Source organism: Garra rufa, chromosome 1 (genome assembly GCF_049309525.1).
Source record: "Garra rufa chromosome 1, GarRuf1.0, whole genome shotgun sequence".
Lineage (NCBI taxonomy): Eukaryota > Metazoa > Chordata > Actinopteri > Cypriniformes > Cyprinidae > Garra > Garra rufa.
Genome location: NC_133361.1, coordinates 411,606 through 423,800, shown reverse-complemented (window position 1 = coordinate 423,800; position 12,195 = coordinate 411,606). Strand labels below are relative to the sequence as shown.

The 12,195-nt window shown below is 43.0% G+C and overlaps 2 non-coding genes across 2 annotated transcripts; both read left to right on the top strand.

The window, feature by feature from the left end:
* The first annotated feature begins 11,628 nt into the window (after positions 1-11,628).
* On the top strand, positions 11,629-11,710 carry trnas-uga (transfer RNA serine (anticodon UGA)). The gene has a single exon. It is a non-coding gene; the product is annotated as a tRNA-Ser (tRNA).
* Positions 11,711-11,887: 177 nt separating this feature from the next.
* Positions 11,888-11,960, top strand: trnak-uuu (transfer RNA lysine (anticodon UUU)). Its single transcript has one exon. It is a non-coding gene; the product is annotated as a tRNA-Lys (tRNA).
* The last annotated feature ends 235 nt before the right edge of the window (positions 11,961-12,195 follow it).

The window sequence follows — 12,195 nt, the reverse complement described above, 5'->3', positions numbered from 1 at the left end:
TGTAGACTTCTTAACGCTTTTCCTCTGAGCTCAACCGGTAACGCCAACTGATACAACACACTTCCTCGATCTTGCTTCCTTCTAAATAACACTCCATTCTTGAACTCAAATCTGTTCCATTCTCTAAGCCATAGAGCTATTTCTGCAGGCTCCACCTTCCCTTCAGGTTTTCTCCCAGACTCAAGGTACTTAATGACTTCTCTGAGCTCTGGATCAGCTCTTTGACATTCTCTCAACTCTTCTTCAGACATTTGGGGAAGAGTTGGAAGACCATGGGCATCCTCCTGTTGGAACTCCTGAGGTACTGCACTAGCACTGAGGCACAGTGACTCGAACAGAGTGGGTTTTAAGCATGATAGGTCGGAATTGTCACATCTCTGGTATACTTGGTGTCGTTCGCAGAGGGCTTTCACTGCTGTTGGCAGGATTGTCTGTTGTTCAGTTTCTGCTAAATGATGAAGAGTGAATTGCTTAATTCTTTCACACTCCTTCTGAGAGATGAAGTCATCTACCGGCCTGTCATGAGGACGTCTTGAGAGTGCGTCTGCATCCAGGTTTCGCTTGCCTGCACGGTATTGGATCTTGAAGTTGAATGTCGACAGGCTGGAAAGCCACCTATAGCTAGTCGCATCAAGCTTCGCAGATGTTAAGATATAGGTGAGCGGGTTGCTGTCCGTTATTACGGTGAACTCTCCTCCATACAGATAGTCACTGAATTTGGCCGTGACCGCCCACTTGAGCGCGAGGAACTCCAACTTGTGCGCGGGGTACTTAGTCTCACTTTTGGTCAGACCCCTGCTCGCGAAGGCAATTACTCTCATTCGGCCCTCCTGCTCTTGATAAAGGGCGGCCCCAAGTCCAGTGGTGCTTGCGTCTGTGGTCAACACGTAGGGAAGGCTGGGATCCGCAAACCCAAGTACTGGGGCTGAAGTAAGCTTTTTAATTATGCTGTCGAATGCTTGCTGGCATTCCTGAGTCCATCGGTCCCCAAACTGCTCTTTAGGATCCCGGTATTCTATGTTTTTCTTTAGGCCTCGTCTCTGGTTTTTCTGCAGAGGGGGATATCCAATAGTAAGATCGTTAAGTGGTCTTGTGATCTTTGAGAAGTCTTGGACGAACCTCCTGTAGTATCCTGCAAATCCAATGAAAGATTTTAGCTCTTTGAGGTTTCTCGGCCTTGGCCAGGTCTTGAGGGCTTCAATCTTGGTCGGATCCGTCTCAACGCCATTCTGAGACACTATATGGCCTAGGTATCGGACCGATGTCTGGAAGAACTTGCATTTCTTAGGAGAAAGCTTCAATCCGTATTCTCTTAAACGTTTTAGAACTTGCAGGAGTCGAGCTTCATGTTCTTCTAAGGTCTTGGAGAAGATTATAAGATCATCAATGAAAACTAAGGCTTCTTTTCTGTTAAGATCACCCATGCACCGCTCCATTAATCTCTGAAATGTACTCGGCGCATTTGTGACCCCTTGTGGCATTCTGTTGAATTCATAGAACCCTAAAGGACAAACGAATGCTGTTTTCTGTTTATCAGCCTCTTCCATCTCGATCTGATAGAAGCCTGATTTTAAGTCGAGGACTGAAAACCATTTAGAGCCAGATAGAACTGAGAAAGCTTCTTCCAAATTCGGCAGGGCATATGCGTCTTTTATGGTCTGTGAATTCAACTTTCTGAAGTCAATGCAGAGACGTACATCATTGTTCTTCTTCTTTACCACTACTATTGGAGAGGCAAAGGGGGATTCCGATTCTCTAATGATGCCTGCATCAAGGAGTTCTTTGAGGTGCCTTCTTACTGCATCAACATCTTGGGGATGGATAGGTCTAGCACGCTGCTTGACTGGCGTGTTGTCACGAAGATTGATGTGATGTTTCACTTTATCTGTGTGGCCGTAATCCAAGTCATGCAGTGCAAATACGTCTGGCATGTGGTTCACTAGATCAGTTATCCTTTCCCTCCATTCACTTGATAAGGGGGAGTCACCGAAGTCAGGAATGATCTTAACTTGTGCAGGACTAACTCCTTTGTACACGGGAGCACTGACAGGGTTTCTTCCTTCAATTACACTTTGGACAGCATGTAGTTCAGCTAACACTGCTCTCGGAGGGATTGTTAAATCAACTTGCGTCTCATTTCTCAGCACTATCGGTATCTGGACATTGCGCTTCGGAGGTAGAGAATGCAAACAACTAGCCACTAGCAGCCCACCAGGCAAAGAAGATGACGCTGATGGCTCCACCATCACCAAGGTCTCTGACAGTGGCCCAACAATGTTGGCACATCCATTGAGGACTACGGTACTTCCAGCTGTGATCACGTCAGGCACGCCTCCTTTCACTTTTACTTGACCCAAAACACTCGTACTTGCTTGTTTCAGTCTTGCTTCTAGAACTCTTATCACAGCTCGATAACCGTGGAAATAGGGTTTAATTCTAGGCTTGGCTGCTTGTGCATGATCAGCATACAAGACATCCAAGGTGTTGGTGCCAATGAGGATTTGGGGCACGTGTGTCAGGTCTGGGACCACTAGGGCCAACGTCGGAACCTCAGCTTCTGTTCCCAGGAATTCCTGAGGAAACTTCAGAGTTAACTCCACATACCCCAGGTAGGGAACAGCCTGGCCATTTGCCCCTTCAACTTCCAACAGATGATTCAGTGGATGCATTGAGTGTTGCGACAAGTGTCTATTATAGAAAGACAGAGGGATTGTCGTGACCTGGGATCCTGTGTCTAACAGGCAGTTTACTTCCTTTCCTTCGACTTTGACTCGCGCAGTGCATTTCATTCCGACCAGTCCAGCTGGTAACTTCAAGGAGTTCTTGATGTCTGCATGCTTGGTAAACACTAGTTGATGCTCAGGGCTTCGTTTCTTCTGCTCAGTCCCCGTCCGCCCTACGACAGAGACTGCTTTTAATTTAAAGGCACCGCTGTTGTTCCATTTTGAAGATCCCACCCAGCTTGTCTCTCTCTCAACTTTCGCCTCTTCTCCTCAACTCTAGATGGATTTGGTCCATTTTCACAGTTGATGGCTAGGTGACCATCATCTCCACAGCGAAAGCAATACCACGGCCGCGGGCGGTTAGATCTCATTTCAGCGCACTGTGGCCGCTCATTCTCCTTTCTACTGACTTCGTTAAACGTGGATCTGCTCGGACTGCTCCTCAGATGAGGGGATCTTTCAGGATGGTTTCTTTGTGTACTAGGAGTGGCAACTTGAACTTTTAGCTCTGCTATCTGTTTTCTCAGCTCTTCAAGTTCATTTGTTTCAGCTCGCTCCTTCACTTCCTGATCAGCCGTTGTTCTGATGGCTGTGATTTGGCTTCGGAGAGCCGCAATCTCCTTCTTCAAGGCACCTACCTCGGACATTTCAGGGCATTGATTCTTACTTTTCTGCTTAGAGGCTTTCTGCTTTGCATTGCTAGGAGTTGAAGTCTCCGTAACATCCTCTTCAAATGTGCTGCAAGGATAAACAGACTGCTGGTGTGTCACCGTCTTCAGTTTAAGGGGAACTGATGGATGCTTGCTCATACCCAGATGCTTTCTCATTCTCTCCTCCTTTGATGTTTGTTTCTCTTCAGTAGTGCGGATGAGAATTGCTAATTCGGCAAAAGGAGGTGGGTCTGCTTTCCTCTTTTCAAGTTGTAGATTGACTATCAGAGCATTGTCCCAGCAGCCACGGCAAAACTGCTTTAGCAGACAACGGTCTCGTTCACTCTCGGCAATTCCTCCCCGCCTGATGGTAGCGCAGAGAATTACGTGCAATCTGTGGAGGTAGGCAGATGATCTTTCGCCAGGATTCTGCAGGGTGCTTATGAACTTAGCTAATAGTTCGTCTCCGTCCTCCACTGAACCGTAGACAGACTCTAGTAGACTAAGGCACTCTGACGGTGGAGCGTTCGGGTTCACATGTTTAATGATGTCTGAAGCAGGCGGTAACAGGCTGTCAAAAATTTTCCGCACTTTGTGCGACTCAGGAAGAGATGGATCATTCAAGAGGTAGTCAACACTAGCACGCCAGGTGTCGAAATCAGGCTCATTACTTGGACGGGGGCTCCTCCCAGAGAAGGCTTTAAGACGGAATGAAGCATTGTGAGGGGAAAATGAATCGCTTGACCTTACAATGTGTTCCATCACTACTCTTTGGATACCTGGGGGTTGCACAGCAGACATGGGAAGTTTAACAGATATCGTCTCAGCAGAGCTGATATCAGCATCATTTGAACAGCGAGGTGACATTGCACCTAAAGTTGCTTTGACTGGGTTTTCGGGCTCTATTCTCAGGACAGGGGGTGAATTACATCTTTCCAGCCGTTGGGGAGTGCTGGCTGCACGTGTCAAGAGATTTATCTCCAAGGGCCGATGTTCTAGACCAGGCACTGCCCCAAGTGACACATCATCTAAAGTTTTCATTCCACCCAACTTCATTGATTCTTGGAGTACATCTTGTGGGGGTTCTCTATCAGCACTAGCTGCTGCTTGTAATTCATCGGGGCATTCAGTAATGGCACTACTAGTGGTGAGGGTGCGAACACTAGCCAGGGTGCGCACACGGAACACAGTGTCTGGGTCAGTGGGGCTCACTAAAGTTAGAGGCAGCTGGGGTTCAAGGTTGCACATAGCTGAATCGTGCGTAAACTCTACTACTGCATTATGATGAAAGTCAGAGTCTGGATCTTCAATCATTAATTTTCGTCGGACAGAGCCAAACCTCAAAAGGTATGTTTCTAGAACTTGATCCAACTCAGTCAGTGTGATGCCGCTAACGATGACTGCATTTTGCACGTTGACGTTTTCTCGTTCCACAACATCCATTTCTGCTCAATTCAATGTATAAGTTTATCTCAATAATTATTCACCTCAGTAGCTGCTGCGACCTCTCTCCTGGCTGGCTCGCCAAGAATGTGTAGCATACGACGTTTTTAGCGTGTCACACTAGCTTAGGGTTCAATATGGGCCAAAGATCAGAAGCCAGGAACGTCTACTGGAGAGAGGGTGAGATGCTACTGGTGAGTGAATAGACAAGACAATTAGATTTGATTTTAAAAAGAATTTATATTGATGGGTTTTCTTTTTTCTTTGTAGTTTGTTTCAAGTAATCACATTGAAGGACAACCAATTGACAGCGGTCAAGAAATATTCTGTTGTCTCAAACAGTATCAAAAATGTTAACAGTTCAACAGATTCAAATCAATGTTGACCAAAATAAAATAAACTCTCAAAAAACAAAACAATAGTGTGTGTTCCTTTCAAATAAATTCACAATAAAATACTCTTCAATGAGCTTTACATTCAAAAACCCAATAATTCAAAAAGAGTCTGTAATAGGATGTTCACTCTGACTAAATTCCAGAAAATAGATGTAAATGACACTTTTTCTTCAAAACTCAACAGTAAATTCAACCATGAAATGTAAAAACACAAGAACAAATCAAACGATTCAATTGAACAATGCTTTGTGGATAAACGACTCAGTTGATCAAAGTTCGTGAATCAAATGATTCAGCTTCAAGAGCTGAACACTCATTCAAACAGTTCCAACTCAAAAACAAAGTCTCTCCGTTTCAGATGCAAAAAAAAATCAATTCTGTTCAAAGTATCGGGATCTTTTGTGTCCAAAAGAACAGGAAACAATGGAATTCTCCTACCAGTCGATGAATTCAAATCACAGTTCAAAGGTCCGTGGGCAGCTCGCCATTTGTGCACATGTAATCGCGATCAACACAGATGATTCTCACCAGAGGATTACGTTCGGCACAAAACAGGTAATTCTCTCAGAAGATCTCAGAAGAAACATAGGGAAGAAAAAAAACCCAGCCTTGCAAAACACAAGGCAAACACAATTAACTTCTGATTCAAACGTTTTCATCACAAGTTCATACACACACACACACACATCTCAAATACAACATTTCAACTGTTATTAAACACGTTGAGTTTCATAAATTACTCTTTGTCTTGTCTCATAACCCATTTATGAATATAACATGTGATAGCTTTAGCACACGTGCTAACTAGTTTAACGCACGCGGTATGCGCACGGCCTACTCAAAATTGCTTTGTAACATCTCATTTTGAAACTATTTTAGATCAGTATATGAAAATTCACTCACCAGAGCAAAATAGAATAATATTTTGTCAAAGATGATTAATCACAGGGCTTCAGCACTGAGATCCGCTCCAACTACACTTCTTCCAATTTCCACGTCTCTCTTCTCTCTTTTCGTCCGACGACAACACTTCAAGATGATGTCACGATTCCTTAAGTTTCGTTTCCAAGTGTTCTCTATCACATCTCTCCTTAGATTAATGTTCAACGCTATGAGCTTCTAGACAAACGCTCCGTGCTGCGGTCTCGTGCAATCTCGTCTCTCCTTCTGTTCTGAAAGGTGCAGCAGTGCCGGCGCTGCAGGTGGGCGGGGCTTATTAATGCGCTGCTACCATTGGCTCTTACAGAAGTTTGTCACTGAAGTGAGAAGTAATTTGATCAATCTTTCATCCTTCTGGAACTTTCTCCCTTTTTCTCATCTCTCAGTTTCCTTCAACTCTTTCTATGTTTTGAAGTATTTTAATTTCTTTGACTGTAGCCTGGATTACCCGGGTTACACTCACCAAGGGTAATCTAGGGTGCCGACACCTGACAACATGATTTTCGTCACCCCCCTCACTCCAAATGGGAGAAGTAAAAGTTATGAAAGTCCCTTCCCTCACCCAGTATTCACAAACCCGATCAAGGTAATGTCATCTCTTTTTTCATGCCCCCGTATTAGAGGCCAAAAAAAATATTAAATGAAATAAAGCGGTCCAAATAATGACCCACTGTAATGTGTAGCATTCAAGATATTGAGAGACTTTAGCTCGTGGCGGGTCAATCTGGTATTTCGTGGAGTAGGGGCTCGTTTTGGCAAGTTGGGTGCAGTCGCGTGTGCTGGGAGCGAAGAACAGCAAGCGCAACTCTTCGTTAGTATGGTGGACAGTATCTCCCCCTGTCACGTGGAAGACCGGGGTTAGATTCCCCAACGAGGAGACCTAGTTCTTTGCTGCTGTTGAACGACTCATCCAAAAGCTTTTGGTGCAGACAGAGGTCCCAGAAGGAGTTCTGCTTCGAGGTCAACCGCAGCCAAAAACTGTGCGTTGGCCGGGAATCGAACCCGGGTCAACTTCTTGGAAGGCAGCTATGCTCACCACAATACCACCAACGCAGGCGCTCGGTGCCAGATTTAAGCGGTCAGATAAGAATGCTCGAATCCGGGTCATGGCAGCCCTTTGTCGTTGAGCGACGGGGACGTCCAGCTTCTTTTTGCCAACTCACCCTTCAGTTTTGAATTTGAATTTATTAAAGGATAGCCCCTTGAGATGTAGCATCTCATTTTCAAGGGGGTCCCTGAACAAGCATAAACATAGGACACACATCATCAACAATACACTACATTACATTGTAGACATACATAACATGACAATACAATACACCAAATACAGACATCTTGCTCACACACTCCCACATATCACCCCCACCCCCATAATTTTAACAGAATAGAAATATTAAATAACATAGTAGGAATAACGAAATAACAAAATGGAGAAAGAAAGAATAACAATGGAAGAATCAATTAAGTAATTAACTAAAAACAAGAGCAGTTTGTTTTAAGATGTAAATATAGTGACCTCCTGAAACAATGTAAAGAGGTAATAGAACGCAAAGAAAGAGGGAGATTATTCCAATCAAATGGGGCTTTATATTGGAATGACCTTTTACCAACCTCTTTAGAGAGTCTAGGAACAAAGAAATAAGGGAAGTTAGTATGTCTAAGTGGGTATGGGGAGTTGTATGGAATCATAAGTTCTTTTAAATAAGGAGGACAATTCAAATAAATACATTTGAAAAGAAAATGGAACCAGTGAGATTGCCTTCTTAATTTGGGTTGTAGCCAGTTCAGAGAATCAAACATGAGGCAATGATGTGTTCTAAAAGGACATCTCAAAACAAATCTACATAAGGAATTAAATAATATAGTCAGAGATTTAAGGTGAGTGTCAGAGGTGTTTTGATAAACAACATCAACATAATCAATAAGTGGTAGTATCAGTTGTGTGATTAACCTTCTTCTGACATGAAATGTGAAACAGTTGATTGAACGGTAAAGTGAAGCGAGACAACCATATGCTTTTTTAACAATGTAATCAATGTGAGGTTTAAATGAGAGTTCGGGATCAATCCAAAGTCCAAGATATTTAAATGAGTCAACTTTGTCAACAGGGGATCCATCGGAAAAATAAATATGAAAATCAACTGACTGGGATTGAAGATGACGTATACTAAAAATCATACTACATGACTTCTTTTTGTTCAATACAAGTTTGTTCTTGCAGAACCAGTCTTGAGCCTTATCAAAATCGGACTGTAGAGAATTCTGGATCTGCACTATATTTGATTTAGAGGTGTATATGACAGTGTCATCGGCATATAAGTGGGTCTGACAGTTGGAGCAAATTTTAGGCAGATCATTAATAAATACAGAAAAAAGAAGCGGACCCAGTATGGAGCCTTGTGGAACACCCTTATCAATAGTTAAAAAGTCAGACTGATGACATTGAAAAACAACACATTGACGACGACCATGAAGATAAGCATTAAACCAGAGAAGAGCATTTTGATCAAGACCAATTGCAAAGAGTTTGTCAAGTAGCAGATAGTGGTCAACCAGATCAAATGCCTTAGATAAATCAATGAAAATTGCACCAGTAAAATTACCCTTATCAAAGGAGGTGAACACATCATTTGTAAATTTCAACAAGGCAGTGGTAGTAGAAAAATTTTGTCTGAATCCTGACTGAAAAGGTGATAGAATATTATTTGAGTTTAAGTACTGCGACAGCTGGTTAAAATAAGCTTTTCAAAAGTTTTTGCAATTGTGCAAATAATAGAAATAGGGCGGTAATTATTTACATTAGATGGATCACCTCCTTTAAAAACGGGAGTGACCTTGGCACATTTCCAGATCGAGGGGATTGAACAGGTGGACAGAGACAAATTAAACAGGTCAGCAAGAGGATACATCAGGACATGTGCAGCAAGTTTAACAAATTTAGCTTCAAGGCCATCAGGACCAGCACTAGTGTTATCTCTCAATTGACGTAAAGCAAGAAAAACATCGTTGGGCAAGATCTTTTTAAAGGAAAATGAATGGTCAGAGAAGGTACTAAATGAGGGGCTGGCGGTCCAATAAGAATCAAAGTGAAAGGAATTACAGATGGAAGAAAAATGACGATTAAAGGCATGAGGAATAAGTGATGGGTCAGAGATAGTTTCATTATTAAGATGAATCTGAGGTAGAACATTTTTGTTATTTCTGTTGAGAACGAGGTTCAGTCGTTTCCAGAATTGTCTTGGATTGTAAAAATTTTGTGACAAGCTTTCCTTGTAATAATTAGACTTTGCGTTCCTGGTTTTGACTGTACATTCATTCCTAAGTGATCTGTAAGTGTCCCAATCGGTAGAGTCCTTAGATGCACGATATTTAGCCCATGCTTTATCCCTCTGCTTAAAAAGATTAAGGAGTTCTGAACTAATCCAAGGAAGGTGCATACCTTTTACTCTGACAGTCTTCATCGGAGCATGTTTCTCAATAACGGAGTTTATTTCGGAGTAAAAGAAGTTCCATGCTTCCTCAACGTAAGGAATTAACTTAAATCTATCCCAATTAATAGTAACCAAATCATGGATGAAATTATCTTCATTAATATGTTTACATTGTCTAAATATAATAGATTTAGGAGGAGAGCGTGGAACTTTTATTTTCCAGACACAGAATATAATAGAATGGTCACTTAAACAATCAGACATGACTCCAGACTTAGCTATTCTGTCAGGATTAGAGACCAGAATCCAGTCAAGCAGAGATGAGGATCTAAGGTCAACTCTAGTGGGTTCATTAATAAGTTGTGTGAGATGTACACTATCAAATAAGTTTCTGTCCATATGAGAGGAGCGATGAAGCCAGTTGCTGTTGAAGTCACCCAGAATAATTAATTCATTATGGCTCCCAAGAGAATTAATGGTAGATAAAATGCACATGGTAGAATCAGCAGGAACAGAGGGAGGCCTGTAAATATTACCAATTGTTAGCCGTTTGTTTTCATGAAAAATTATATTGATGAAAAGACATTCAAAATTTACTGGCTCAACAGAAGGACTGATATGGCAAGAAACTAAGTTTGATGCGACATAGGTTGCCACGCCTCCACCTCTAGAGGACCTATCAGCTCTATATAACACAAAATTTTCAATTTCTATCTCATCATCTGTGATGTTATCATGAAGCCATGTCTCAGCAATAGTAATGATGTTTGGTTTATGAAGAGTAACCCAGGCTCTTAATAAATCAATTTTTGAGACAAGACTCCGAATGTTTAGGTGAATAATCTTCAGTCCCTTCACTAAATCAATTGTATCTTATGGAAAAAATGACAGTTCAGGTGAAAAAAGTTTGAGTGGGGGAGATAAAGAGAGAGTGGGGAGCAAGAACAAGAATAGACAGAACACACACTTACAGACAGACATACAAACGCACACGCACAATGTAACGACACCATGAAAAGGTCTTAAATCAAAGACTCAGATTGCAGTGTTATACAAGTAGAAATAAGGAAGGGCCCTATTTAATTCAAAGTAGTATGCAGACAAAAATAAATAAATAAATCATATGGCCTACATTTGAATATCATGTAGCTTATAATCATACAGCCACAGAGAAACAATGTGGGACACCATTAACAAAGGTTATAAGGCCATATGGGCATCAAGGTACAATAGTAAAGAAAAAGACAGCAGTCGTAAGGGCAAAAGTCCGTTTGCGACAGCATCGCGACAGTATCCGCTGGAACCAGGTAACATGACGTCACTGGCGGAGCAGTATACGGCAAACATACAGTGGAAGCTCACACACAAGTGATATGCAGCGGATCCATGGCAAAAAAGTTAGTTAAGCAAGTAACAAAACAAAAAAAGTGAAAAACTAAGAGGCACCAGGGAAGAGTAACAACTCAACAATGTTCCGGTTGTGTGGAGAGATCCAAAAGTGAAAGTTTGCAGTCAGGAATTGGATATTAGCTGCCAACATTAGCAGGATGAGTTATTCACTTTTTTTAGAGCTGTCATGGGGACGGTCCGGTGGAATCCATGGATCTATCCGTGGTGGAGTCACTGAAGAAAGTCTCTGCCTCATTGGCGCTTCTGAAGAACTTTGGTTTTCCATCCACAATAACTCTCAGCGTACAAGGGTAGCGAAGAGAGTACCTGATGTCCGCATCCCGAAGTTTCTTTTTGACAGTATCAAACTGTCGACGTTTGTTGATCAGAGCAACGCTGAAGTCGGGATAGATGTAGATTCGAGCTCCCTGAAAGGTGAGCTCTCCTTTCTCCCGTGAAAGGCGTAGAATTCTCACTTTATCCTGGAAGAGTAAGAACTTTGCAAGAATGGGCCGAGGAGAGGATCGTGAGCTGGAGCTGAAGGAGGGAGAACGGTGCGCTCGTTCAATGATGGGATTTGGATGGATTTTGCGCCTGAAGCTCGGCGGCATCCTGTGCTGCCCGCCTCGAGACGAGAGCAGGCGGTCCACTTGCAGGCGTAGTCGTGGCCGAGAGGTTAAGGCGATGGACTTGAAATCCATTGGGGTCTCCCCGCGCAGGTTCGAACCCTGCCGACTACGGTCGGGCATTCCCCCTTTTGCCTTTAGCTTTTTGCGACGGTGGTTTGGCCTTCGCTCTCTCTGACGTAATTGCGTGCGGCCTTTGTCCCGTAGCTCCTGTGGCAAGTGAGCTTCTGCTGGGCGGCTTGTGGAGAAAGTGTTCTTATATAAAAAGTAAGAGGCGCACAAAACACAAGAGCCTGGATAGCTCAGTCGGTAGAGCATCAGACTTTTAATCTGAGGGTCCAGGGTTCAAGTCCCTGTTCGGGCGAAGGGCCATCTTCTTGTTGTCGCCCTCAGCTTGCAGTCGTGCCGGTCCAGCTCTGCCGTGTGGCGGCGTACGCTTAAAGATGTGATAGAGTTCACATAGAGTGTTTGCTATGCTGCCACTTCATGAATGTTTCGTTGCTTGTGGTGGGCTGTTTTCCCCTTTAGGAGTTTTATGCTAGGCGATTTCAGTAAAGCGGTAGCCAGTTCATTGTTTTATCAGCCAACTTTGAGGTTGA